Consider the following 12,352-nt stretch of genomic DNA (forward strand, 5'->3'; position numbering starts at 1 on the left):
CACCCTTAATCATAGCATTGGACCATGAATCAATCACAAACTCTAGATTCAGCCACCTCCAAAAAGCCCATTCCCATGACTGTATGAAGCTTTGGAGGGACATCCAGACACAAACCATAACAGGTGACAAACATGATCACAGCCACCTTCCCCAAAATCAGAAAACAGAGCCAGGTGGTGTGTTATATGCCTATAATCCCCATCACTTTGGAGGCTGAGGCAGGAGGATCACCACAAGTTGGGGCCAAACCTGGGCAACATAGTGAGTTCAAGGCCAGCCTAAACTACATAGAGAGACCCTATCTCAAAAAAAAATATATAAAACAAATAGTTTGTTCATATTCAGAAAGAGAAATTGGAAACTTAACTTCCAAAATTGATGTTATTTGTGACTAGACTGACACAGGATTATTCCCAAAGAATGACCAGAAGAATTTCACTCATCTGAGAGCTGAAGAATCTTATCCCTGTTGAATAAATCTGAAAGAGATGATAAAAAAAAGCAAAAAGTATAAACTTCAGTAAAATAGAAACATATTTTGTGAAGGTGACAAGCATGGCTGGAAAGATGCTCTAGTAAGTTATTCACATCTTTGTAACCTAGATGTTTAAAAACCATACAGGAATTTCATACATTGCTGATGTGCACAGAAATTGGTGCAAACTCTATGCCCAGCACTGTGGCCATGTCCTTCAAAATTTTAAGAGCATACACTCTTGATCCAGCACTCCCTTCCTTCAGAACTTATTCTATTCATATCTTTGCCATGTGAAATGCCTTGGTAAAAGGATCTGCCCTGCAGTATTGTTTGTGAAAGCAGAAGATTCAAAATGATATTAAAAGTCCATTACCTGTAATCCCAACACTTGGAAAGGCTGAGGCAGGAGGATCATTGCGAGTTCAAGACCAGCCTGGGCTACAAAGTGAGCTCAAGGCCAGCTTGAACTGTATAGTGAGACCCTTTCTCAAAAAGACAAAAAAAAAAAAAAAAAGAAAAGAAAAGAAAAAAGAAAAGAGGAATTAGTTAAACATATGGTGGTATATAGTATTATATGTGTGATTTTATGTATTTTATATGTGGTGTCTAAATTAGCTCAGGCTTCCAAGACAAATACCATATACTAAGTGACTTTGACAAAGACACTTGGTTCTCGCAATTCGCAAGACTGGGAGATCCAAGATCAAGGTGCCTGCTGACTGGATTTTCTGGTGAGGGCTCCCTTCCGAGCCTGCAGGCTGCCACCTTCTGGCTGTGTCTTCATACAGCTGATGGAGTTCTTTGGTGTATCCTCTTGTAGGATGCCCCTCTATTAAAGCCTAATCCTAAACTCCACCCTCATGACCTCATGTAACCTTAACAATTCCTTGATGGTGCACACCTGTGACCCCAGCACTCAGAAGCCTGAGGCAGGAGGATAGTTGCAAGTTTGAGGTCAGCCTGGGCTACAAAGTGAGCTCAAGACCAGCTTGAACTGCATAGCGAAACCCTGTCTCAAAAAGACCAAAAAAAAAAAAAAAATCCTTAATCCAAATGCCAAATTGAGAATTAGGAATTGAATCTACAAATTGGAGTAGCATATAGTACAGTATTCCACACCAGGATATACATGATAGAATTCTCTAAACCAGCAAAAAGAATGGGATTACTGTGCAGAAAGACTGTCCATGCAAACAGTACAGGGCAGATCCTGTTACTGGGCAGAATGCTGATTGTCCACGGTTTGTCTTCCCCATTCACTCCACCCTACCACCTGTTCTGCCCTGAGAGAGGCCTCTGCTATCTGCACAATCAGGTTGTGTTGTCCTGTGCCTCAGGCTGGGGTCAGCACAGGGGGTCCTGCAGCAGGAAACCAGAGAGGAAGGAAGGAATAAGAATTTCCTCCCCAGCTGAGTGGCTCACACAAAGTCACCATGCCCTCCCTCTCAACCATCACCTGCCCTAGGTGCTGCACTGTCCCTGTGATTTGACTACAGCCCACCCACTCTTTTGCAAACAATGCATGTGCTACACTCCACCCAGATGACTCACTTGAAGTGCGCCATCTGTTTTCTTCAGGGCTCTGGCTGGTGCAGCACGTTAGCATTTGTGTAAAAAAAAGAAAATGTGTATGTGCATGCACGCGCACGTGCGCACTTGTTCAAGCTTAGCAAATCTCTGGAAGACTGTACAGGAAACTGCCAGCAGTAGTTGCCTCAGAGGACGGAAACGGGGTGACTGGGGTAGACAGAACAGGTGTCTGTTTTTGTTGCATCCATTCTGTTTCCTTTTGAATTTTATACTATATGTATGTATTACTTGTTCAAAGACAAGTTTTAATTTAATTTTTTATGTTTATGAGTACATGTTTGCAGCATATAATGACTACGTTCATCACAGGGAGTTGGTGAATGTACAATACATCTTAATTCCTTCTACAGTCCTTTCCCCTTCTCCCTCCCCTACCCTCCATCTCTTATTCCCCTGCCCTTAATTTTTTTTTTTTTTTTAAAGCAAAGACTACAGAGGGTGTCAAAAGGCTTCCCAAGCAGCCATGGATGGCACCTGTCCCAGCAATGGCTGCCTTTCCTGGCAAACACTTCAAGCTACCAGTTGAACAAAGAAACAAAGACATAATTAATGGTATCTTCCACTCTGCCCCGTATAGACAAGGGGTGCAATATTCTGCAAACGTTTGAGGCACTGACTCTTAAACCATTTTCTGATACTCACTGGCGGGCAAGGTGTTCTTGTTAGGGCAGCAACTTTATAACTACAGCCAGTGACATGCCTTGACCAACTCTGTGTGACCCCCACCCCCAAGCCCGATCAGTCACAGTGGCCCAAGATAGAGCTTGCTTGGGGCCTGCACTCAGGCCCACCTTCTATTTCCTCCCCGACACCCCAGGGACTCAGAACTAGCTAGGACTGGGTGAGTCACAGTGACATGGCAGGGGACTGGCTTGGAGGCCACACAGGAAAGCCATGGCCACTTCCCTGGGAGTGCCTTTTTCTCCTGCTTCCCCACAACAGCTGACACATTATTGAGCAACATCTCTATTTTTATCACGATTATTATACTGAAGTGCTCTTCATTTTCATCTCATTATTGCTGGCAGCATCATCAGGAGAACTCGTTGCCCGGGAGACAGGGAGAGAGGCTGCACACTCAGCTCTCTTCCCAGCCCGTCACCTGACGGCATGCTGCTGAACCTCCTTTCCGGTGGTAGGGTGACCGCCAGAGCCCATTGGTCCTTCCGGCTCTCCCTTCTTCTGGACTGGCCTGGTTCAATGACAGCTCCCTGCATTGTTCCCTCCCTGCTGAAACGAAAGAGAGAAACCTATCCATATTTTATAGAGAGGTATATAATTGATAGTGAAAACATCAGTCACACAAATCCTCTGCGCATATCTTTCAGGGGAGAATAAGCCTGAAGAAAACCAACTGCAGTGCTGGATGCATGCAGAACACAACCACTCCTGCCCCAGAGAGCACAGGTTGCTCCTTTCCCAGCTAGAAGAGACATCTCAAAGCACATTTCCGTAAAGGTCCCACACCAGACTTCACTGCAGCAGCTTGAAACTGCCTATGTCTCTAGAAGGTGGCCACCAGGAAAGGAGTGTAAGGTGCTGGGGCTGAGGGCTGCTGACCCTCACTGTCTCCATCTGAGGGTGCATGCTTCCCTCCTCACATCCTGCTCTGCAGCCCCATGGCAGTAACAGAGGTCTCCATGCCCCAAGCCCCAAGTCAACCCACCCTGTGCCTTTCCTCATGTGGTATCCTGCTGGACACTGCTCCTTCCTGTCCTGTGAAACCCAGATTCCCAAAGTCAACTCATGAACACTCCCTGGATCCCAATCCCATACCCTCCCATACTCTCTGGCGAAAGGAAACATCCTTTCTTCTGTGGTCCTAAAGCACTTCCTTCCTGGTATTGTTATAGTTGGTGTCCACTGTCTGACTCTCTCACGCTGCTGTATCATCAGATTTGCTGGGTGCCTGATGCACAGAACATAGTTGAAGAGTACTGAATCCACAGTACTGATCAGAGGTGGTTATGGAAGGCACTGTCTTCATCAGTTTGGGATGCCATAACAGAACACCATAGACTGAGGGGCTCAAACAACAAACATGTCTCACAGTTCTGAAGGCTGAAAGTCCAAGGCCAAGGTACCAGCATGGTTGAATTCTTGGGGAGAGCCCTCTTCTTTTGCACACACAGCCTTCTCGCTGTGTCTTCGTACAGTGGGGAGAACTCTGGTTCCTTTATCTATAAGGGATTACCCATCATGACCGGCTCTGCCTAATTAGCTCCCAAACAACACCCAAATACTATCATGTTAAGGAAGAGAATTTCAACCTACGACCTTGTGGGGGGACACAAACCACCACAGCAAGCACCTAACAATTCATGATTTGCTTTGTGCCAAGCCCTGTGCTGAGAACTTCACTTAATCCACACCAAACTCAAGGGTAGGTACTCTTACTCCCATGTTACAGAGGAAGAAACTAAGGCTAGAATGGGGCAACTTATTTAAGTTGCCCCATTAAGAACCTAGGATGAAGGAGATTGTGCAGAAAGCTCTTGGTGATTTTCCCAGGGCTTTACATGGCAAGAAACTGACAGAGAATGGACATAATACATAATACATGGCCAGAAACTGACAGAGGATGGACATAAATCTAAGTTTATCTCACCTCACCATTTGTTTATTTCTTAAACTTTTAAAATCCAAAAACAGTGAGCTGTGCACAGGATATGTACCCTGTAGCCTAGCTATTTAGGAGGCTGAGGTAGGAGGGTCATGTGACTCCAGGAGTTTGAGGCCACCCTGAGAACATAGTAAGACCCTGTCTCAATCAGTGAATCAAAACCTTCATGTGAGAAGAAATAAGAAAGAATCTAAATACTATTAAATAATTAAAAATAAGAATCCTTCCTACTAAGACCAATAACTCCTCTCACAGAACCAATTTGTCAACTTTCTTTTTCCTGCTAAAATTTGTCTATGCATATATTCCTCTATACGTTTGTTTTATTCACATACGCAGTAATATATTACTCCACATATTCCTCATTTCTTTTTTACTTAACTGTGTATTGCAGACTGTTCCATAATTATAGACCTACCCTCATTCTTTTCCACAGATGCAGAGTACCGAATAAGTGGATATATTATTACTTACTTAATCATCTCTTGCCACCAGGCATGGTGGCGCACGCCTGTAATCCCAGCGCTCGGGAAGCTGAGGCAGGAGGCCTGTAGTGAGTTTGAGACCAGCCTGGGCTACAAAGTGAGTTCAAGGCCAGCCTGAACTGCAGAGTGAGACGCTGTCTTAAAAAGACCAAAAAAAAAAAAAAAAAAAAAAAAAAAAAAAAAAAAAAAAAAAAAAAAAAAAAAATCATCTCTTGTTACAGACATTTACATGGTTTCCTGTCTTTTGCTCTTGTATATTGGGCTATAAACATATCCTTGTCCATAAGTCTTGACCCAGATTATATTACATTTAAGTCATTGGTCCTTCTGGAGTTTTTGACATAATAAATGAAGAGCAATCCAGTCAGGCATGTGTTCTTGACCATTGTACTATACTGTGGCCATGTATCCCTCCTAGCACATAGGAAGTGCCAGTAAATGTTACCGGTGACAATGGTAATAGAGAGGATCACAGCAGCACCCAGCACATCTGCAGTGTACATTTGTCAAACATGTGGGTCTGCAGCTCACCCGGAGAACTGTGGAGGGCTGCCAAAGTCTTCTAACCCGAGAGTGACTGAGCATTAATAGTCACTTACTCATCCATCTGCAGAACTCTCTTGAAAGTATTTTGACTGAGAAGAAGAGAAAGACATTACATGAATGCAGGGATGGGATGTAGCCCAAGGGTGAGAACCTAGGATGAAGATTGTGCAGAAAGCTCTTGGTGACTTTCGCAGGGCTTTCTTCACAGAATCCTAAGGATGCAGACTACTTGGATGGCTGAGGGTTGGAGGAAAGGGGGGCATGTACTTGTGTTAGAAGAGGTGACAGACAAAGAGCCAAGACCAGAAGGGGTCAGAGCAGAGCTCTGAACACCAAACTGACCTGGTTACAAGAGAACATCAGGGGCATTTGCAGCTGGAACCTCATTTTCTATGCCTGGGGGACATAAGATGACAGCTGCCATGAGGCAGAACAGTGAGCTGTATGGCTCAATCTCTCAAATGTAAGGGCAGGGAAACTGCACTCTTATCCACATGGGTAAGGGGCAAACACAGCCCCTGAGGATCACTGGGAGATGAGGATGAATAGCCCCAGGGTAATGCAACACCTTTGCTTTTCAGACAATCATGGCACACATGCAAGAGCAGACAGAGGCTGCTCCACAGTGCTGGAGCTGTGGCAACAAACAAATCCCCTGCTGTGGATGAGGTTAGAGCACCTACAGAGGACAAGAGAATGATAGATAGGGTGTGTCCTTATGCCCTGAACAAGGACTTACATTAAGACGTCATTATAGGTTGGGTGTAGGGGTACAAGACTGTAATCCCTAATTTCCTACCACTTTGTCTGTAATTTGGTAAACCCCCCTATTATTATGTTATCCTTCTTTTACTCTTTAAAATAATAAATAAATAAATAAATAAAAAGACTGTAATCCCAGCACTCTAGGAAACTGAAGCAGGAAGATCACAAGTTTGAGCTCAGCCTAGACAACTTAGCAACTGAGCAAAACTCTGTCTCAAAATAAAAGACAGAAACGCACTGGGGATGTAACTCAGTGCAAAGGTCCTGGGTTCAATCCTCAGTACTGAAAAAAAAGACATCATAATAACAGCTAGGATAAACTACTGTAAACCTGCCCAGATGTTAATTCATTTCATTTACACCACAGCCCTACAAGTTTATTTCCATTTTACACATAAGAAAAGTAAGTCACAGAAACCTGTCAGAGCTGGGGTCGTGTAACTTCTATTATCGAAATTTGGCCATCAGTGTAGCTCTGTGTGACACATTTGTAAAGCACTGGCTGTGCCCTAAGATATGGTCTTCACAAAGCGGCCCAGAGCAGAGTGAGCTGGCCCGAGTTCCTGCCTGTACCTTTCTTATGCTGTTCAGCACCATCCTAGGAACTAGCAGATTCCCAGTCCTCTCCCCAGTCCCCCTAGATAAGGGTTGAGGAGGAGAGACACAAGCCTGAGTGGGGGGAGCAAGAGCACTGGATGGGGAGTCAGGAAGCCCAGCTCAAGGATGAATGCAATGGCAAGAGAGCCAAAGAGGAAAGAAGGGAGTGAACAAGGCTCTTGCCCCAGCTCTGCACAGCCATAGACTGAATACAGCGGTCACCAGTGTTGGGTGGGCTCCAGCACGAGTCAGGCAACACTAGGTACAGGCCAGACGTTATCGCAGGCCTTTGAGCTCCTACCATAAACAAACGCCGCTGACTGGAGGACGCATGTGCCAACACAGAAATCAGCACTTGTTTGCTCTTCAACTTGAGAGTAAGCCCTTCATCTCTGCTATTCTGGGAGGGGGTCTGGGGGCTTTCTTACAAAAACACTTGTTTATAAGAGTACCTACTAGGGGCGTGCTTCTTTCTCCTTCCCACCCAGGGCTAATCAGATTTTCCTGCTCCAGCTTTGCATTGTCTCCAGGCACCTAGTAGCTGGCCTGGCCAGGGACAAGCAAATCATGAATCAAGAAAAGAATGAAGCCTACTAATTTTGGCTGCCCAAGACTTTAACCACACCAGCTCCAGGCCCTGCTCATTACATCCACCCCTGCCTTGCTCTTAAAGTCAGGAAGGGGGCCCCCTTGCCTTCATCAACCACACCTGTGAGAATCACAGTGTCTCTAGTCTCGGTCCTGGCTGTGGTCTTGAGGGTGCTCTGAAGCTGTCTTTCCAGGCATCACCACCACCCCCACAGGTTGTCATGGTGCCTGCTGCTTCAAACTCTTGATTGGACAGAGCAGCAGATTGTCTCCATGGCAATAAAAAGGATCTGTGCAGAAAAGACATTTGGCCTTGAAAATGAGCCCATGGGTGTACTCCTGGGAAATAAACCTCTTCCGATGGGGGAGGAGGTCAGAAGAGAGTCTGTTGCTGGGGACAGACATGCTTCTTCAGCCATTGCACTGGCCTAGGAGGCCCAGCTTTCTAACAGGAAAGCTCACCATCCCTTTAGCTGTAGCAGATGCCAGCTCCAGATTCCTGACTGCACCAGGTGAAAACTGCAAGTCAGGAGAGCACAGCTGAGACACAGAACACCTGCTCTTTTAGTGGTCCACAGCATGTACCTTCCTGCCCGCCCTGCTTCCCACCCTCTTTCCCTGGTCTGCAGAGTCTGGCCTCTTTCCCACTCTGACCCCAAACCCAGCCCACCTCCCCATAAGGTGGAGGCTCATAGCCCTGAAAACACAGTCCTTCCCCAAAACACTTGTGTTTTTGTAGGGCCTTTGATAGCAAAACAAGCACATCTCTGCTGGACCTCACAGTGTCTGGAAGATTTTTCTCCACCCTCTTCTTGACCCTGTATGTGTCTTCTCCTTCTGCCTTTCATATCACAAGTCTAGGCTTTAGCACAGCTCAAGCTTAAGTACAGCAGGGAGGTCACTAGGGTTTTTTGAGCCTTCTAGTCCCTTTCTGCACTGTCATGGCACACCCGGATGAGGGTGAGCTGGGTTTCAGGGAAACTATGTTTCCTAACTTTGCCTCCTAGCAGGAACCACCTCCTCACCTTCCTCCGGCATCAAGTGCCTCTAATCTCTCCCCATCCTACCTGCTTTCAAAGAAAATCAGCAGCCCATGCCTGCTTGAGTGTGACTAATAACAGATTAGCCTGTCTTTTCCCCCTAGGAAATCAGACTTTAAGGCAGCAGGTCAAGAAATCACTGCTGCTTACTCTTACAAAAAAAAAAAGTAGAAGTGACAAAGGTCTTCATTTTTCCCAAGCATTTCTTGACACTTTCCAATTATTTTGAATTCTAAAGAGAGTTTGTTTTGACTCAGCTCCTATTTCTAAAGCCCACCATGTGATTTCTCATAAAATTCTGATGCATTAAAGCTGGGTGTGGCATCACCCTAAGGGGACTTTAGCTCTAATGCCCAATGTCTCTGCTTCCTTCCTAGTGGCCCAGCCCGAGAGCAAATGCTTTGTCACAATTTCTACCATGCTTACATAGGGCAGCCTGCCTCCTCTTACTGATCCTGGGTTTCTCCTGGGGCGTCTCACCAAAAAGAAATCAAAAAGGTCTTCATCTAGCTGGATGCGATGGCACACATTAAAATGCCAGCACTCTGGGAGGTTGAGGGAAGAGTATCACAAGCTCAAACCTAATATGGCAACTCAGCGACTTAGTGAGAACCTGCCTCAAAATAAAAAATAAGAAAGGTCTAAGGGTGTAGCTTAGTATGAAGACCTTAGGTTTGATACTCAGTCGTGAAAAAGAAAATCAGATGCACTGATCCAAATTCTGGCTTTGTTAGTTATTTCACAGTGTAACTATCTTCATTAGATTCCTCCAAAAGTACAGCTTAACCCATTAGAGAAATGGAAATTAAAACAACACTGAGGTTCCCTCTCACCCCAGAAAGAATGAGCAGGTCAGCAAGCGGAGCTGGCATAAGGATGCAGTGAGGAGTGGGGCAACAGGCCTCACTTTCAGAAGGACCTAGTGAGACACAGCCGAAAGGTCTTCCGGATTTCTCCACCTGTGAAACAGAAACCAATGCCTACCTACTCCTATTTCTTACTGCATTAACTCTGCACTTCCGGACTTTTTTATGCACAGCCCAAACAGGCTTTCCTGGAGCTGCTTAGGCATGTGACTGGCTTTTCTGGAATCTCAAATCCTCTACAGCCAAATAAGGATAAGAGAAACTATGATCTTTAAAAGGGAGAATTCCTGAGGAACACTTAGTGTGGTGCCTGGCCCAGAATAAAGGCTCAGGCAACAGCAGCTGCTAGGCCCTAACTAGGAACGGAGTCCACAGAGCACCTCTGCTGAGCTTTCCACATCCCCACCTGACCTTCAGAAGAATTCACTTTCTTATTCAATAAACCTTCATTGAGGATTTTGTTGGCACTCACTCCCTGCTAGAGACCTGAGATTGAGAGATGAAAGCAACTCCTGAGCTTTAGGCAAAGACAGAAAATATAGGTTGTAGTCAGGGGTTTGCAAGGAGAACAATACAGGACACATAATTTATAAGATTATTTTATAATAGTTATAAAGAGTCATATACAAAGAGAGTGCAGGAAATCTGTCCACACACTAAAGACCAAAATAATCCAGCTGAGGACCTGAGTACCATGACAATGTCCTGCATGAGTCCAGCTGAAAACCTACAGCCCATAACAATGCCTCCCATGAGTCCAACTGGAGGCCCAGAGCCCACGACAAGGCCTCATGCAGGCCTGTTTCACGGATCTGCACTGGGAAGGCCCAAAGGTCAGTGGTGGAAGCTAGAAATCTGTGCCAGTGGGATGAAGGATCTGTGCTGGCAGGCTGAGGGATCCGAACTGAGCCAGGAAGTGATGCTCAAAGTAAGATCCAGAGCTCCTCCGAAAAGTACCACAGCCACTCTCAGCAACAAGAAGGTCCTGAGTTCCTTCAACAATAAAAACAGTCTAATCCATATCAAGATGGCCAGTGTGACAAGCTTCTCCAGAAGATTGAACAGCACACCATATTCCCTTCCGGAGCCAGGAGGCAATGCTCAGAGTAAGGACCAGAGCTCCCCGAAAGTGAACCATAGCCATTCTCAGCGATAACAGGTCCTGAGCTCCTCAGATGATGAGAACAGGTGAGTTCATCAGAAAATCCAGCATGACAAGCTCCTCCAAGAAAACCAAAAGCTCTGACAGCTCCTAAACTTCTTCCTCCCCAGTTCTGCCTCTTACGCTGCTGGCAACAATCCTCAAGTGGGCCTCCCAGACCCAGCACCATGCTGGTCCAATTCAGCTGGGTGTTACAAGTCGACCACCAGTTGTCAGTCCACCACAACACAACAATGATGCCCATGCACTGTGATAAGTAGGAGTAAAGCTCCTAAGCAACAGTGATGGTTATAGAAAAAAAGAAAAGGAAAAGACTAAACAGGAGGCAAAGGCAGGACAAGCTTAGGGGAGTCTGCCACACAAAGGAATTTGTATAGCTCATCCTAAAGCTGGTGGGAAGTCACACTAAAGGATTTATTCTATACCCCTCAGTCATCCCCCTTGATGTGGTTTGAATATCTCCTCCAGGGTTTTTTTGATTCATTTTTCTTTTCCTTTTTTTCTTGGGGAAGGGGTGTTTTTGTTTCTTTTTCCTATTTCTGCTCTTTGTTTTTCTTCTTTCTTATCTTTTTCATTTCTGTTTGTCTTTTTCCTGTTATTTTTTAACCTAATTTTATTAACATTCTTTTATTCTTTAAGTGGATTTTTATCTCAGTTTCCTTCCATTTCTAAATTTTACTTCTTTCATTTTCCCCTTCCCTGCCCTCTCCATTTTTATTATTATTATTAAGCTTTATTAATTTTTAGCTATTTAGTTGACTTTTTGCTACTATTGCTGAATTATTTTCTATTGTTAATGGTGGTATAGTTGTTGCTTTTAGTAGATATTTACTGTATGTCAATATTTAGTTTGTCTTTGCATCTACATTATTATTGCAAATCTTTACTATTCCAATTGTATAATTGCAGCTATTGTTGGTTCTTAGGGTGTGTCACTAACTAGTTTGCCTTTGGATCTTATTGTTGATTTCCTTTCCATTGTTACTGATGGCACAGTTGTTGCTTTTAATTGTTTTTTACTGTATGCCATTAACTTGTTTGTCTTTGTGCCATCTCTGTTACTGTAGTTTGTTTTCTACTCTCTGGGTGGTGCTGGGGATCAATCTCCCAGAATAAGGTTGGATATTAAGATCTTCAAATATTATGCTGAGTAGGCTGAAGAAGGGTATAAACACCAAAGCACAACTAAACACAAAGACACATCATAGAGAAACAGAATCTAATTAAACAGATCTTCACAGTAGTGGGAGTTTCTCTAACCCATCTGATCTTCACCACACAGTGCAAAAACAACAGAACTGTGAGAAAACAAGGCAACAAAATATTCCATAAAATCTCTAACTAGCCAAAAGCTGATCTCCCAGACCAAAGTATTGGAAGCTAAAGGCAAAGAATTTAAAAACCTAATGACCAAAATGTTTGATGCAATAGAAGAAATACATAAACAAATGCATATTTAACAAGCTCAAGTAGGATTTATTTAAATAGATGAAGGGGTTTTTTTAACCAGTGAATGTAGTATGATCTTAAAGAAGAAACAATAAACTGATTGAGATAAAAAAGACAATAACAAATTCTGGTGAGACTGTAGGGAGAAAGGAACCTTTCTCC

Source organism: Chinchilla lanigera, unplaced genomic scaffold (assembly GCF_000276665.1).
Source record: "Chinchilla lanigera isolate Chin_1 unplaced genomic scaffold, ChiLan1.0 scaffold00008, whole genome shotgun sequence".
In the NCBI taxonomy this organism is placed as follows: Eukaryota; Metazoa; Chordata; class Mammalia; order Rodentia; family Chinchillidae; genus Chinchilla; species Chinchilla lanigera.